The sequence below is a fragment of the Oncorhynchus clarkii genome, chromosome 17 (assembly GCF_045791955.1).
Source record: "Oncorhynchus clarkii lewisi isolate Uvic-CL-2024 chromosome 17, UVic_Ocla_1.0, whole genome shotgun sequence".
NCBI lineage: Eukaryota > Metazoa > Chordata > Actinopteri > Salmoniformes > Salmonidae > Oncorhynchus > Oncorhynchus clarkii.
In genome coordinates this window covers 59,913,586-59,930,463 of record NC_092163.1, presented here as the reverse complement: position 1 = coordinate 59,930,463, position 16,878 = coordinate 59,913,586, and the positions used below count along the sequence as shown (strand labels likewise).

Below are 16,878 nucleotides of genomic sequence, written 5' to 3'. Positions count from 1 at the left end.
CATGAATGTCAGATTGGTTTTAGTCCTTAGGGTATTACAATGAAAGTATTGTAATAACAAAGTTACATTAAACCATGCCACACAGAAGTCATTGCAGACATTTTACTACTATCTTCTGCCAACATTATTATCCCAGCACATATCCTTAGGGTAGGGTCTAGGTACCTGTCTCCTTCAGGGCATTGTGTGTGTGTGTGTGTGTGTGTGTGTGTGTGTGTGTGTGTGTGTCTGCTTTCCCTAGCCTTGAGTCTGAAGCCATGGCGTCAAGCCCTCGGGCAGTGAAAAAGCAGAGTGATCTCCCCCAGTCTCAGTGCCTTCTCTGCACTTACACAGATGATACAAATACAGACTAAATGTCTCAAGCACGGTGCTAGATGTAACCTGCACCACAGAGTGCCCCCTCTTATCCTTGGTGCCCGCAGGTTGCACTGAAATCCCTTTAGACCGAAGCCACTTTAGCCCAGCTGCTCCACAAGGCAGAGGAGAGGAGAAAATACCTAGACCAAAACACATACAGCGATTCTGCTTCAGATTACAGAGAATGTGGTCTGTCTAATCTGTAGCTCTGGCGGGCTATAGGTATTCACAATCCTGTAGAGTTCTAGAGGCAAGCAGAGAGAACAGAAAACAGTAAGAGAGGTCAAACACCGGTGTCAGAGCCTAACATGCTAAATATAACACTGATCTGATCAAAGTGACGGAAGCGAGAGAACAAAAAACAGTAATAGAGACTGCAAAATGGCTGCTAGACTGCTGGAGTGAGAAGCAGAGTTGGAATTTGATAATTCCTACTTCAAACAGGGGGAAGGTGAGGGAGCAGCATGCTTGTTGTGTTCAAAGCCCGCCTGGACCCAGGGAAGGAGAGGGAAAAGAGGGAGAAAAAAGAGGAGCTTGACTTGTGAAATGGGAATCCAGTCAGGCTTGACTCCCAGTTGCCTGGTCTCCTGTTACTATTTAGAGCAATAGCCCTCCTTTCAGCCTATAGCCGCACCCATGCATATTGCATCACCTAGCAGTTTACTGTATGTCTGACCACATCTCTGTTTTCCGCTGAATATCAACAGGAATACGAGAGACCTTAATGGGGCGACAGCTGCAGAGAAATCAGTATTTCATGTCATAACCTCCAGGGTAAGGAAGTGCTAGGGGCGGGAACGCTGAGGTCACAAACAAGGCGATCACACTCCAGGGAAGCCACATTGCTTTACCATGACATAATGAGATACACAACCCATGGAGCGACTAAGGAGCAACAACCTCGATTAAAAGTGGAACGGACGGGCCTCCCGGGTGGCGCAGTGGTTAAGGGCGCTGTACTGCAGCGCCAGCTGTGCCATCAGAGTCTCTGGGTTCGCGCCCAGGCTCTGTCGTAACCGGCCGCGACCGGGAGGTCCGTGGGGCGACGCACAATTGGCCTAGCGTCGCCCGGGTTAGGGAGGGCTTGGTCGGTAGGGGTGTCCTTGTCTCATCGCGCACCAGCGACTCCTGTGGCGGGCTGGGCGCAGTGTACGCTAACCAAGGTGGCCGGGTGCACGGTGTTTCCTCCGGCGCATTGGTGCGGCTGGCTTCCGGGTTGGATGTGCGCTGTGTTAAGAAGCAGTGCGGCTTGGTTGGGTTGTGTATCGGAGGACGCATGACTTTCAACCTTCGTCTCTCCCGAGCCCGTACGGGAGTTGTAGCGATGAGACAAGATAGTATAGTAACAATTGGATACCACGAAATTGGGGAGAAAAAGGGGTAAAAAATAAATAAATAAATAAATAAATAAATAAAAAATAAGTGGAACGGACAGTGTTTTAGTAACATCAAATCTTAGTAAAATCTGTTCATGTACAACCCCAGCAAGAATATGACTCCTTTTTATTACATTTTCCGACAAGCCGAGCACTTAGATATGGTCATTTTCATAGAATGTAAGGCATTTGTGAAAATTCTATAGCAATAAAGAATGGGAAAGCGGCCGTGCGTTTGGACAATTAATAGACACTGCCGCAAATAAAACCTAATAAAAACATCTGTCTTGTCTACACTTCCCTTTCTCACCTGGACAAAAGGAACACCTATGTGAGAATGCTGTTCATTGACTAGAACTCAGAGTTCAATACCATAGCGCCCATAAAGCTCATAACTAAGCTAAGAACTCTGGGACTAAACACCTCCCTCTGCAACTGGATCCAGGACTTTCTGACAGGCAGTGTGGTGCCAGGACAACAACCTCTCCCTCAACGTGAGCAAAACAAAGGATCTGATCGTGGACTAAAGCAAAAAGCAGAGCGAACAGGCCCCCATTAATATCGACGGGTCTGTAGTGGAGTGGGCTGAGAGTTTCAAGTTCCTTGGTGTCCACATCACCAACAAACTATCATGCTCCAAACACACCAAGATAGTCGTGAAGAGGGACGACAACACCCTTTCCAACTCAAGAGACTGAAAGGAATTAGCATGAGTCCCCATACCCTCAAAAGGTTCTAGAGCTGCACCATCGAGAACATCCTGACCGGTTGCATCACCGCCTGATATGGCAACTGTTCGGCATCTGACCATAAGGTGCTACAGAGGGTAGTGCGTATGGCTCAGTACATCACTGGGGCCAAGCTTCCTGCCATCCAGGACCTATATACTAGGCGGTGTGAGAGGAAAGACCAAAACATTTTCAAAGACTCCAGTCCCCCAAGTCATAGACTGTTCTCTTTGCTACCGCACGGCAAGCGGTACTGGAACGCCAACTCTAGGACCGAAAGACTCCTTAAGAGCTTCTACCCCCCCAAGCCATAAGACTGCTGAGGAATTCATCAAATGGCCACCAGACTATTTACATTGACCCCCCCCCACTCCATTTGTTTGTACACTGCTGCAACTCGCTACTTATTATCTATGCATAGTCACTTCACCGCTACCTACATGTACAAATGACCTCGACTATCCTGTACCCCTGCACATTGACTCGGTACCGGTGCCCCCTGTATATAGCCTTGTTATTGTTCTTTTATTGTGTTACTTTATAGAATTTTTTACTTTAGTATATTTGGTAAATATTTTCTTAACTCTTTCTTGAACTGCACTGTTGGTTAAGGAATTGTAAGTAAGCATTTCAAGGTAAGGTCTACACCGGTTGTATTTGGCGCATGTGACAAATACAATTTAATTTGATTTGATTTGTTATTGCTGGTGCAGAGAAATGCTTGTGTTCCTAGCTCCAACAGTGCAGTAGTATCTAACAATTCACAACAATACACACATCTAAAAGTAAAATAATGGAATTAAGAAATGTATAAACATTAGGAAGGGCAATGTCAGAGTGGCCTTGACTAAAACACAGTAGACTAGAATACAGTATATACATACACTACCATTCAAAGTGTGGGGTCACTTAGACATTTCCTTGTTTTTGAAAGAAAAGCTTTTTTTTTGTCCATTAAAATAACATAAAATTGATCAGAAATACAGTCTAGACATTGTTAATGTTGTAAATGGCTATTGTAACTGGAAACGGCAGTGTTTTTAATGGAATATCTACATACTGTAGGCATACAGAGGCTCATTATCAGCAACCATCACTCCTGTGTTCCAATGGCACGTTGTGTTAGCTAATCCAAGTTTATAATTTTAAAAGGCTAATTGATCATTAGAAAACCATTTTGCAATTATGTTAGCACAGCTGAAAACTGTTGTCCTGATTACAGAAGCAATAAAACAGGCCTTCTTTAGACTAGTTGAGTATCTGGAGCTTTAGTGTTTGTGGGTTCGATTACAGGCTCATAATGGCCAGAAACAAAGAACTTTCTCCTGAAACTCGTCAGTCTATTCTTGTTCTAAGAAATGAAGGCTATTCCATGCGAGAAATTGCCAAGGAACTGAAAATCTCGTACAAAGCTGTGTACTACTCCCTTCTCAGAATAGTGCAAAATGTCTCTAACCAGAATAGAAAGAGGAGTGGGAGGCCACGGTGCACAACTGAGCAAGAGGACAAGTACATTAGAGTGTCTAGTTTGAGAAACAGACGCCTCACAAGTATTCAACTGGCAGCTTCATTAAATAGTACCCGCAAAACACCAGGCTCAACGTCAACAGTGAAGAGGCGACTCCGGGATGCTGGCCTTCTAGGCAGAGTTGCAAAGAAAAAGCCATATCTCAGATCGGCCAATAAAAATAAAAGATTAAGATGGGCAAAAGAACGCAGACACTAGACAGAGGAAGATTGGAAAAAAGTGTTGTGGACAGACAAATCAAAGTTTGAGATGTTCGGATCACAAAAAAGAACATTCGTGCGATGTGGAAAAATTGAAAAGATGCTGGAGGAGCATGGTGGAGGCAATGTGATGGTCTGGGGGTGCTTTGGTGGTGGTAAAGTGGGAGATTTGTATAGGGTAAAATGGATCTTGAAGAAGGAAGGCTAGCAACGCCATGCCACACCCTGTGGACGGCGCTTAATTGGAGCCAATTTTCTCCTACAACAAGACGGGTGGTAGCCGGTAGTGATCGCTATTTAACAGTCTGATAGCCTTGAGATAAAAGCTGTTTTTCAGTCTCTCGATCAGATTTGATGCACCTCTCTCTCTCTCTCTCTGTCTCTCTCTCCCTAAGACCATGCCTCAGGACTACCTGGCCTGATGACTCCTTGCTGTCCCCAGTCCACCTGGTCGTGCTGCTGCGCCAGTTTCAACTGTTCTTCCTGTGGCTATGGTACCCTGACCTGTTCACTGGACGTGCTACCTTGTCCCGGACATGCTGTTTTGGACTCTCTCTCTACCTCACCTGCTGTCTCAACTCTGAATGATCGGCTATGAAAAGCCAACTTCTCTCTAGGTTCCAGGCCTTTCTAGGGAGTTTGTCTTAGCCACCATGCTTCTACAAACGAGTCTTCCAAGTGGACAATGACCCCAAGCATACTTCCAAAGTTGTGGTAAAATGGCTTAAGAACAACAAAGTCAAGGTATTGGAGTGGCCATCACAAAGCCATGACCTCAATCCTATAGAAAATCTGTGGGCAGAACTGAAAAAGCATGTGCGAGCAAGGAGGCCTAGAATCCTGACTCAGTTACACCAGCTCTGATTGGAGGAATGGGCCAAAATTCACCCAAATTATAGTGGGAAGCTTGTGGAAGGCTACCCGAAAAGTTTGACTCAAGTTAAACAATTTAAAGGCAATGCTACCAAATCCGAATTGGGGGTTTGGGGGTGAACAGTGAGATATACCTGCTGGAGCGCGTGCTACGAGTGGGTGCTGCTATGGTGACCAGTGAGCTGAGATAAGGCGGGATTTACCTAGCAGAGACTTGTAGATAACCTGTAGCCAGTGGGTTTGGCGACGAGTATGAAGCGAGGGCCAACCAACGAGAGCGTACAGGTCGCAATGGTGGGTAGTGTATGGGACTTGTGTGACAAAACGGATGGCACTGTGATAGACTGCATCCAGTTTATTGAGTAGAGTGCTGGAGGCTATTTTATAGATGACATCACCGAAGTCGAGGATCGGTAGGATGGTCAGTTTTACGAGGGTATGTTTGGCAGCATGAGTGAAGGATGCTTTGTTGCGATATAGGAAGCCGATTCTAGATTTAATTTTGGATTGGAGATGCTTAATGTGAGTCTGGAAGGAGAGTTTACAGTCTAACCAGACACCCAGGTATTTGTAGTCCACGAATTCTAAGTCAGAGCCGTCCAGAGTAGTGATGCTGGACGGGCGAGCAGGTGCGGGCAGTGATCGATTGAATAGCATGCATTTAGTGTTACTTGCGTTTAAGAGCAGTTGGAGGCCACGGAAGGAGAGTTGTATGGCATTGAAGCTCGTCTGGAGGTTAGTTAACACAGTGTCCAAGGAGGGGCCAGAAGTATACAGAATGGTGTCGTCTGCGTAGAGGTGGATCAGAGAATCACCAGCAGCAAGAGCAACATCATTGATCATCATTGAGCGAGTCGGCCTGAGAATTGAACCCTGTGGCACACCCATAGAGACTGTCAGAGGTCCGGACAACAGGCCCTCCGATTTGACACACTGAACTCTATCAGAGAAGTAGTTGGTAAACCAAGCGAGGCAATCATTTGAGAAACCAATGCTGTCGAGTCTGCCAATAAGAATGTGGTGATTGACAGAGTCGAAAGCCTTGGCCAGGTCGATGAATACGGCTGCACAGTAATGTCTCTTATCGATGGCGGTTATGATGTCGTTCAGAACCTTGAGCGTGGCTGAGGTGCACCCATGACCAGCTCTGAAACCAGATTGCATAGCGGAGAAGGTACTGTGGGATTCGAAATGGTCAGTAATCTGTTTGTTAACTTGGCTTTCGAAGACCTTAGAAAGACAGGGTAGGATAGATATAGGTCTGTAGCAGTTTGGGTCTAGAGTGTCACCCCCTTTGAAGAGGGGGATGACCGCGGCAGCTTTCCAATCTTAAGGAATCTCAGACGATACGAAAGAGAGGTTGAACAGGCTAGAAAGAGGGTGCAGATTGTTTAGCCCGGCTGAGTTGTAGGGGTCCAGATTTTGCAGCTCTTTCAGAACATCAGCTATCTGGATTTGGGTAAAGGAGAAATGGTGGGGGCTTCTGCGGGTTGCTGTGGAGGGTGCCGGGCAGTTGACCGGGGTAGGGGTAGCCATGTGGAAAGCATGGCCAGCCGTAGAGAAATGCTTATTGAAATTCTCAAATATAGTGGATTTATCGGTGGTGACAGTGTTTCTTAGCCTCAGAGCAGTGGGCAGCTGGGAGGAGGTGCTCTTATTCTCCATGGACTTTACAGTGTCCCAGAACTTTTTTGAGTTAGTACTACAGGATGCAAATTTCTGTTTGAAAAAGCTTGCCTTAGCTTTTCTAACTGCCTGTGTATATTTGTTCCTGACTTCCCTGAAAAGTTGCATATCACAGGATGTTTTTGTGCTGGTCAAGGGTCTAGAGTGAACCAAGAACTATATATATACCTAGTTCTACATTTTTTGAGAGGGCCATGCTTGTTTAAGATGGTGAGGAAGGCACTTTTAAAGAATAGCCAGGGATCGTCTACTGACGGGATGAGGTCAATGTTATTCCAGGATACCCCGGACAGGTTGATTAGAAAGGCCTGCTCGCAGAAGTGTTTTAGGGAGCGTTTGACAGTGATGATGGGTGGTCGTTTGGTCGCTGACACATTACGGATGCAGGCAATGAGGCAGTGATAGCTGAGATCTTGATTGAAAACAGCAGAGGTGTATTTGGAGGGTGAATTAGTTAGAATGACATCTATGAGGGTGCCCGTGTTTACTGATTTGGGGTTGTACCTGGTAGGTTCATTGATAATTTGTGTGAGATTGAGGGCATCGAGCTTAGTTTGTAGGATGGCCGGGGTGTTAAGCATGTCCGAGTTTAGGTCACCTAGTTGCACGAGCTCAGTAGATAGATGGGGGGCAATCAATTCACATATGGTATCGAGGGCACAGCTGGGGGCAGAGGGAGGTCTTTTGCAAGCGGCAACAGTGAGACTTGTTTCTGGAAAGGTGAATTTTTATAAGTGGAAGCTCAAATTGTTTGGGTAGAGACGTAGATAGCCTGCAGAGTTCTGTATTACTATCTTTGCAGTAGATTGCAACACCGCCCCCTTTGGCAGTTCTATCTTGGCGGAAAACGTTATAGTTAGGAATGGACATGTCATGGTTTTTGGTGGTTTTCCTAAGCCAGGATTCAGACACGGCTAAGACATCTGGGTTGGCAGAGTGTGCTAAAGCAGTGAGTAAAACAAACTTAGAGAGTAGGCTTCTAATGTTAACATGCATGAAACCAAGGTTTTTACGTTTACAGAAGTCAACAAATGAGAGCACCTGGGGAGTGGGAGTGGAGCTAGGCACTGCAGGACATGGATTAACCGCCACATCACCAGAGGAACAGAGTAGAAGTAGGATAAGGGTACGACTAAAGACTAAACAAACTGGCCGTCTAGCACGTTCAAAACAGAGAGTAAAAGGAGCAGGTTTCTGGGCACGATAGCATAGATTCAAGGCATAGTAATACAGACAAAGGTAAGGTAGGATGTGAGTACATTGGAGGTAAACCTAGGCATTGAGTAATGAAGAGAGAGATATAGTCTCTAGAGATGTTTAAACCAGGTGATGTCATCGCATATGTAGGAGGTGGAACCACATGGCTGGTTAAGGCATACTGAGCAGGGCTAGAGGCTCTACAGTGAAATAAGACAGTAATCACTAACCAGGACAGTAATGGACAAGGCATATTGATATTAGAGAGAGGCATGCGTAGCCAGGTGAGCATATGGGTCCAGTGAGTGGTTGGGCTGGCTGGGGACACGGCGATTCAGACAGTTAGCAGGCTAACAAGCTAACAGTTAGTAGGCCGGGGCTAAACAAGCTAGCAGCTAGTAGACCGGGGCAAGCTAGCAGTTAGCAGGCCGGGTTAGCAAGCAAGCAGTTAGCATGGGCTAGCAGTTACAGACCGGGCAGGTAAGCTAGCAGTTAGCAGGCCGGGGCCGGCAGCTAGCAGTTAGTAGACCAGGGCAAGCTAGCAGTTAGCAGGCCGGTTTAGCAAGCAAGCAGATAGCAGGAGCTAGAAAGTTAGCCTTTGGGGGACGTCGTGATGGGGGTAAGTCTGTTTTTGCCTCTTCGTGTGGTGACGTCGATAGACCAGTCGTGGAATTAGTAGGGTTCCAAGTAGCTCTAGGTAGCTAGCAGGCCTAGCTGGTTAGCATAATGGGCCTTCAGCGGGCGCCTGAGGGGCCTGTTGGAGTCCTCGGGCAGATTATGTCGGTATTCCGGTCGTAGGGGATCTGCGGGGTTCCATGCCCCGTACCGGCTGTAGAAGGGGTCCGGATATTGTAGCCCAGGAGTATACTTCGGTGGTGGCACAGGAGCCCTGGCCGGGCTAGCTTCAAGTTAATTGGTGCTCTCTCTGGGATGGAAACCCTAACCAGGAGTAGTCATCCGGGATTGCAGTTAGCTAGTTGTGAAGATCCAGATAAATGTTCAGTTTGCGGTAGGAATCCGGGGATAGAAATAACAGGTCCGTTATGCTCTGGTTAGAGTCACGTTGTTCGAACTGACGAGAGCTTTCCGAGCTCTGAAGGTTAGCTGATGACCGCTGGCAATGGTTTGCTGACTGATAGCTGGTAGTTAGCTGGCTAGCTTCAGTTGAGGGATTCCGGATCCGAAGTAAATATAAATACTTTAGGGAAAAAAAGCACGTCCACACCACATTGGGTGAGGCGGGTTGCAGGAGAGTATTTAGATGTTGAGGTTTAGCAAAATATTTTAAAGGATATGCGACGAAAAAGGGACACGACAGGACAAAGACGTCCGACTGCTACGCCATCTTGGATCATGTTGCTGTTTGTATGTGTTTTGTATTGTAATTAAAAAAAATGAAAGCATTTGCCAAAAGCCACAAAATACACCTGCATGTATTCATGCAAATATGTAAATACCACAGGAGTCATTTGAGAAGTTTACAGTCCTATTGATCAAAACCATGAAAAGCTAGGCTCTCTCTTCCTCAGTTGCCTATGCACATCAACAACTAGTGTCACGGCCGTTGAAAGAAGAGGACCAAAGTGCAGCTTGGTGAGCATACATTTCCCTTTTATTTTAGTAAATGTCGCCAACAAACTAAAAAACAACCATGACGCTTACAGTGCTATAGTGCCACTAAAAAAAAAAAAAAAAACTGCCCACAAAAAAGGGCTACCTAAGTATGACTCCCAATCAGAGACAACGATAGACAGCTGTCCCTGATTGAGAACCATACCCGGCCAAAACATAGAAATAAACATAGAAATAAAGAAACATAGAAAACAAAACATAGAATGCCCACCTAAATCACACCCTGACCAAACCAAAATAGAGAAATAAAAAGGCTCTCTCAGGTCAGGGCGTGACAGTTAGCTCGATGAGCTAAAATCAGTAAATAAACCCTCTCAAACCTTTTCAGTTTGTAGTACGTCATCAAAATTGCATTGATAAACAAATAGGGAATAGTAGCCTGCTCACCCTTCTGCAGCTTGCCTGCCAATGCATGCTTGTCCTAACCCACGTTTTGACAATTGAATGGGTACTTGCCTGCCCGCCCATTTGATTGATGCCAAATACATTTAATTGACAACTAAGAGATATGCTAACTGTGGATAACAGTCGTTCAAATTGATTCAAATTTCTTTCTAGCTAAACAAATAACAACAGCATCTCTAGCTGTAGCCACAGAAAAATGATATGGGGAGAAAAAGTCAGCCAATCACCCACTCGTCCAATGACAACATCCTCCCAGCAGCTTGCTAGTTAACATTAGGCTCTGTGTTTTTATCTTGCTAAATAAATAGCTACATAAACAGATAAGATAGCCTATTAGCCAACTTGTGATCATTGCCCTTGCTAGTTTGATTGTATTGACATTCCCAGCCTTAGGTACATTCGTCCGTTTTTTGTCCAAACTATTGGGTAATTGAAACTGAAACAGTGCATCCCGAATGGCTGGAGGAAGCAAACAATGTACCAGGCCAGCTGTAATTTACAACCTGAGAGTAATATTTGTTGGACAACCATGAAATGTGTTGGTGAATTATATTAATCACGCATTGAACTCCACCTATTCTGCCAACAATTTTGAATTTTGAATCATGGAATTTTGAGTCAAATATAATCTATTTTTAAAACCTATTATAAAGTTGGTTGGTTTGATATATTTTACTGATATTATGATTGTCTCATGTTTACTTCCTGCCAAGTAGTTAAAACACTATCAATTCCACATCTCCTGAGGAGGTGTGAGGAGTAAAGACTACAAGGACAAGCATACTATGTTTGATACTTTTATTCAATTCTAATTCATTCCAATAATGTGGAAGTTGTTTAGGTCAAATTGGGTGCTTGCTCTAATTCATATCTACTAGATGTTTAATGGATGCTTATTTGTCATAATGTGGAGTTTGCTATTGACCCACAGTGGTTGGTGGCTACCCTGGCATCATGTGCTGTGAGGTATATAGGTCTGAAGAGATACTGTGTAAGCTACCTGGGCTAATGTTTTAGGGTCAGCTGCGTTAGCAAGGGGCAGGCTCTGGGTGACTCTGGGTGCCTGGGGTCGGTTAGGGTAAGTGGATGGTGACAAACGGCAGGTGATGACTTGGCCCTCTGCTGAGAGAGGCTAGGGTCTGGACATGTTGTGACATCACAGCTATCCATCATGAGGAGGGAGGAAGGGTGTACCTCCCAACTACCATAAATCACAGTCAGGGCCAGAGAGCACTCCTACGGACAGCCGACTTCCACCACTCCTCCTGGCCAAGCTCTATGTGCAAGAGGACCTCAGAGGGAACCACACTTCACAGTCCCCAAGTCCAGAACAGACTATGGGAGGCGCACAGTGCTACATAGAGCCATGACTACATGGAACTCCATTCCACATCAAGTAACTGATGCAAGCAGTAAAATTACTTTTTAAAAACAGATAAAAATACACCTTATGGAACATCGGGACTGTGAAGCAACACAAACATAAGCACAGACACATGCATACACACACACAATAACATACACATTGTAACAGTTTTCTTCCTCTTCTGAGGAAGAGTATGAAGGATCGGACCAACATTCAGCGTGGTAAGTGTTCGTCATTTTAATCAATAGCACTGAAACCTAAAAATACAAAGTAACAAAAAGAACAACCGAAACAGTTCCGTCTGGTAACTAAAACAAAGACAGAAAACAACTACCCACAACCCATAGTGGGAAAACAGGCTGCCTACGTATGGTTCTCAATCAGAGACAACAATAAACAGCTGCCTCTGATTGGGAACCATACCAGGCCAAACACAGAAATACAAAAACATAGAACAACACATAGAATACCCACCCCAACTCACACCCTGACTAAACTAAAATTGAGACATAAAAAAGGAACTAAGGTCAGGACGTGACACACATGTACAAATGGATTTTGTATTGTAGATATGTAATGGTGGAGTAGGGGCCTGAGGGCACACAGTGTGTTGTGAAATCTGTGAATGTATTGTCATTTTTTTAAATTGTATAAACTGCCTTTTTTTTTGCTGGACTCCAGGAAGAGTATCCATAATAAATACAATAAATCCATAATAAATACAAATACACTGATTGAGAGGAAGTACAGAGTTAACCAAAGCAGAAGACACACACCTCCTATCACCCAGCCAGTGCTACAAAACCATGCTAAAATGCCACATTAAGCCCCTATCCGAGGGCAATCGTTTCATATCAACGATGTCTCCGAAACCACTGACACAGACAACTCCACTGTCGCTAGTTTATGTTAAACCCACAGTGGGTTGATGCCAACAGCCATACAGGCCCATTTCCTTCCCACCACTTACAAAAGCAGTAATGGAGGCTGCCATGAGCCCCACATGAACAAATATGGGTCAGTGCTCAAATATTATGATTTATTTCTGCTTTCGTGTGCCAGGCCTTATTTATCTTTCCGCCGCAGCACCTATGGGAATGGCGTTGGATAACTCGGTTCTCTCTCAACACAATGTGCCTTTGAAAGTGCTCCTGCAAACACAGACACAACCACACACTGAGCCATAATTGGCCTGTTTCATTAGCATTTGAATGTAGAGCTGTGTTTGAGAGAGTGAGGCAGCCACACAGCTATATCTTCACAGCTTACATTTTCACAGGTTACATGGGGAGAGACAGAAACAGAGAAAGAGACAGCGAGAGAGAGAGACAGTGAAAGAGATAGAAACAGAGAGACAGAATGAGAGAGAGACAGCGAGAGAGACAGTGAAAGAGATAGAAACAGAGAGACAGAATGAGAGGGAGAAGAGAGGAGAGAGACAGAGAGATAGAAATAAACAAAGATCGAGAGAGAGAGACAGTGAAAGAGATAGAAACAGAGACAGAATGAGAGAGAGAAGAGAGGAGAGAGACAGTGAAAGAGATAGAAACAGAGAGACAGAATGTGAGAGAGAAGAGAGGAGAGAGACAGTGAAAGAGATAGAAACAGAGAGACAGAATGAGAGGGAGAAGAGAGGAGAGAGACAGAGAGATAGAAATAAACAGAGATAGAGAGAGCGAGAGAGAGAGACAGTGAAAGAGATAGAAACAGAGACAGAATGAGAGAGAGAAGAGAGGAGAGAGACAGTGAAAGAGATAGAAACATAGAGACAGAATGAGAGGGAGAAGAGAGGAGAGAGACAGAGAGATAGAAATAAACAGAGATAGAGAGAGCGAGCACAACAGAATGATAGAGAGAAAGAGAGTCCCTAAGTGGGAATGAAAGAGAATATAAGATATTGAAGAAAACATGAGAGTGAAAGAAAAGGAGAAAAGGAGAAAGAGGAGCAGGAGAGGGATGGGGAGTGTGTGATATGTAGAAAATGATAGAGGGAGGTGTAGGAAGAGACGATACATGACTGGAAAGTACAGCTGGAGAGAAGGAGAGGAAGAGAATGTGTGCTCTGATTAGGAATGAGAGGTAGAGGGCTAAGAGGCAGGGGGAGACGGAGAGACAGCAGATAGATAGACGGGCAGGCAGGCGGGCGAGCAGGGGTGTAATTGGCTGATGACCCGTCCTGTGGTCAGATCTCCTCCAATCAGACAGACAATACACTGTTTAGCTAGTGTTGAGGTTGCAGCCGTATTGAAATACTCATCATGTTCTTAAAGATCAATATGAAGGGAAGGGGACATGAACATGAGGATATTTAAACACCACTGGAATGCAGCCAGAGCATTTCAGCTCTCCTCCTTCTCTACCCAAATGTACACTTCTTCCCATGAATCCATGTTCTCAGTGTTATTTTCCAGAATTCTATAATGAAATAATGTTTTAATTAGCATCTCCGTGGGATGTCATCAATTACAATCAGGGGGAATGTTCTCGGTGTTCCTTTAAGAGTGACTCCATCCCCCAGCAGAGCCCATCCAAAACACAAAACCACAGGTGTTCTAATGCAGTGGAGGGAGGGAGTGTCTTTGCACGCAAAAAAATAAATGCCTCTCCTCACTGCAGAGGGAAAGAGACACGGGAAGTATTCCATGATGCACTTGGCCAGCTGTTAAAAGGTATCCACAGAGAGCACATCCCCTGCCTGTTCACCTGGGCTGTCACTGCCACTCATATTGGTCATTCATCAAGCCATACACACCTGCTGTCAAACCGCTCCTCTCTCATTCACTTAGCCCGGATAACAGAGCCATGAACAACCCACAATAGTGTTGTCCATGCTGTTTCTCCTCTCTCACACACAAACTGCATCTCGCTCCCTGTCGCTGTCTGAAGCAGGTACACACACCTACAAGGCAAGCAGACATCTCTTTGAGGCTTTCAGCAGACAACCACATACATCCTAAAAGCTCCTTTCATCCCATCAAAGCTTGGCGCGCACACACACACACACACACACACACACACACACACACACACACACACACACACACACATACACACACACGTACACACACACGTACACACACACACACACACACTAGCCTATATTGAAGCTTTATCACAAATACTCAAAAAGGAAAAAATGAAGATTATTAACTGTTGTGAGAAAGCAGGACTGGTCAACACGGGAAAAAAGAGAGAAAACAATCATTAGAAAGGGAAATACAGGCCTATCAAGAGGGCAAAGTCTGTGTATAGAAAGTGAATAACGCAGGTACACACACACACACACACACAGAGGGATTGAAGGTGATATGTATGGATCAGTGGAACAGGAACTCTGGAGAAGAGACAGATCAGTCCGGCAGAACTTCCAGAGGCCGCCTCAACCTTCACCTTCCTCCCCCCTGGGGTTCCCAGACCGCGTGCACCAGGCCTGTCACCTGCTCTGTCACCTGGTGTGTCCTTTGTTCTCTCCTGCTGCTGAGGGACAACCATGCAGCCTAACAGCACTTAGCACATCCATACAGGCTAACATTACTCAACACATCCATACAGGCTAACAGCCCTCAGCACATCCATACAGGCTAACAGCACTCAACACATCCATACTGGCTAACAGCACTCAGCACATCCATACAGGCTAACAGCCCTCAGCACATCCATACAGGCCAACAGCACTCAGCACATCCATACAGTCTAACAGCACTCAGTACATCCATACAGGCTAACAGCACTCAGCACATCCATACTGGCTAACAGCACATCCATACAGGCCAACAGCACATTCATACCTAACAGCACAACCATACAGGCTAACAGCACTTAGCACATCCATACAGGCTAACAGCACTCAGCACATCCATACAGGCTAACAGCACTCAGCACATCTATACTGGCTAACAGCACATCCATACAGGCCAACAGCACATCCATACAGGCTAACAGCACTCAGCACATCCATGCAGGCTAACAGCACTCAGACATTCATACAGGCTAACAGCACTCAGCACATCCATACAGGGTAACAGCACATCCATGCAGGCTAACAACACTCAGCACATCCATACAGTCTAACAGCACATCCATACAGGCTAACAGCACTCAGCACATCCATACAGGCTAACAGCACTCAGCACATCCATACTGGCCAACAGCACATCCATACCTAACAGCACATCCATACAGGCTAACAGCACATCCATACAAGCTAACAGCACTCAGAACATCCATGCAGGCTAACAGTACTCAGCACATCCATACAGGCTAACAGCCCTCAGCACATCCATACAGGCTAACAGCACATCCATACAGGCCAACAGCACATCCATACAGGCTAACAGCACTCAGCACATCCATGCAGGCTAACAGCACTGAGACATTCATACAGGCTAACAGCACTCAGCACATCCATACAGGCTAACAGCACATTCATACCTAACAGCACATCCATTCAGGCTAACAGCACATTTATACCTAACAGCACATCCATACAGGCTAACAGCTCTCAGCACATCCATACAGGCTAACAGGGAATAGTCAGTATTATAGTCAGGTTTGTCCTCTGGTAGCTTGGCTGGGCTCTAACCCAACATTTTACATTTACATCTTTAGTAATTTAGCAGATGGTCTTATCCAGAGTGACTTACAGTAGTGAATCGAACCCACAAGCCTGGCGTTGCAAGCGACATGCTCTACCAACTGAGCCACATGGGACCAACAACAGACACCTGGGGAGGGACACGCTCCCCTTGCCGCTCCGTTCCCCTCTCCCATGGACTCCCACAGGGACAGTCTGAATTGACCTCCAGCACACGCCTCTGGTGACAGATAGCTGATGCTGGGAGATCAGGTAGACAATGGCCCCCTACCCACATGATGCAAGCACACCCATTCAGAGCTTTGACAAACAGATTATCTCTCCGGAGCCAGAGCACAGATCGATTACAGCCCCTTAAAAATACAGAGTTGTGGGGGAGAGAGGGAAAGGAGAGTGAGAGAAAGACAGAGAGAGAGAAAAGCAGAGAGAAAGAAAGGCAGAGAGAGAGAGAAAGGCAGAGAGAGAGAGAGAGAGAAAGGCAGAGAGAGAGAGAAAAGCAGCAAGAGAGAAAAAGAGACATATGGTGAGAGAAGGGTGTAGTGGTGGGGCTGGGTTGGTGAAGAGGCTGAATATTGTGCTTATTTTCAGATTGATCATAAACTTCTCAGATAGGTCAGTTTACAGGTGCCGCAAAAATGGCCTCATGCTTATGCACTACAACATTACATCAGCTCATGAAATATTATCCAGAGATGTGTTTGAAGTCATTATTTGGAAAAGGAAACCACAGAGTACCTGATAGTCCTGAAGGCATTGACTCACAATTTTGATAGGAACTAAACTGTCTGTTTCCACTAAGACTCTGAGCTTTCACGTCTTATGTGACAGCATCTCCTCTCCAGAGCCTGTGTAACCTCTGACCTGTAACGGTCAACCTGTTTATTTATAACCTAGGCCATTTAACGGCTGACTAACTCTCTGCCTCTCCCTCAATTA

At 45.5% G+C, this 16,878-nt stretch overlaps 1 protein-coding gene across 2 annotated transcripts in view; it reads right to left on the bottom strand.

Moving 5' to 3' along the window:
* Window positions 1-16,878, bottom strand: part of LOC139371202 (receptor-type tyrosine-protein phosphatase gamma-like) — a 301,567-nt gene that overhangs the window by 171,946 nt on the left and 112,743 nt on the right. The window lies entirely within an intron of this gene.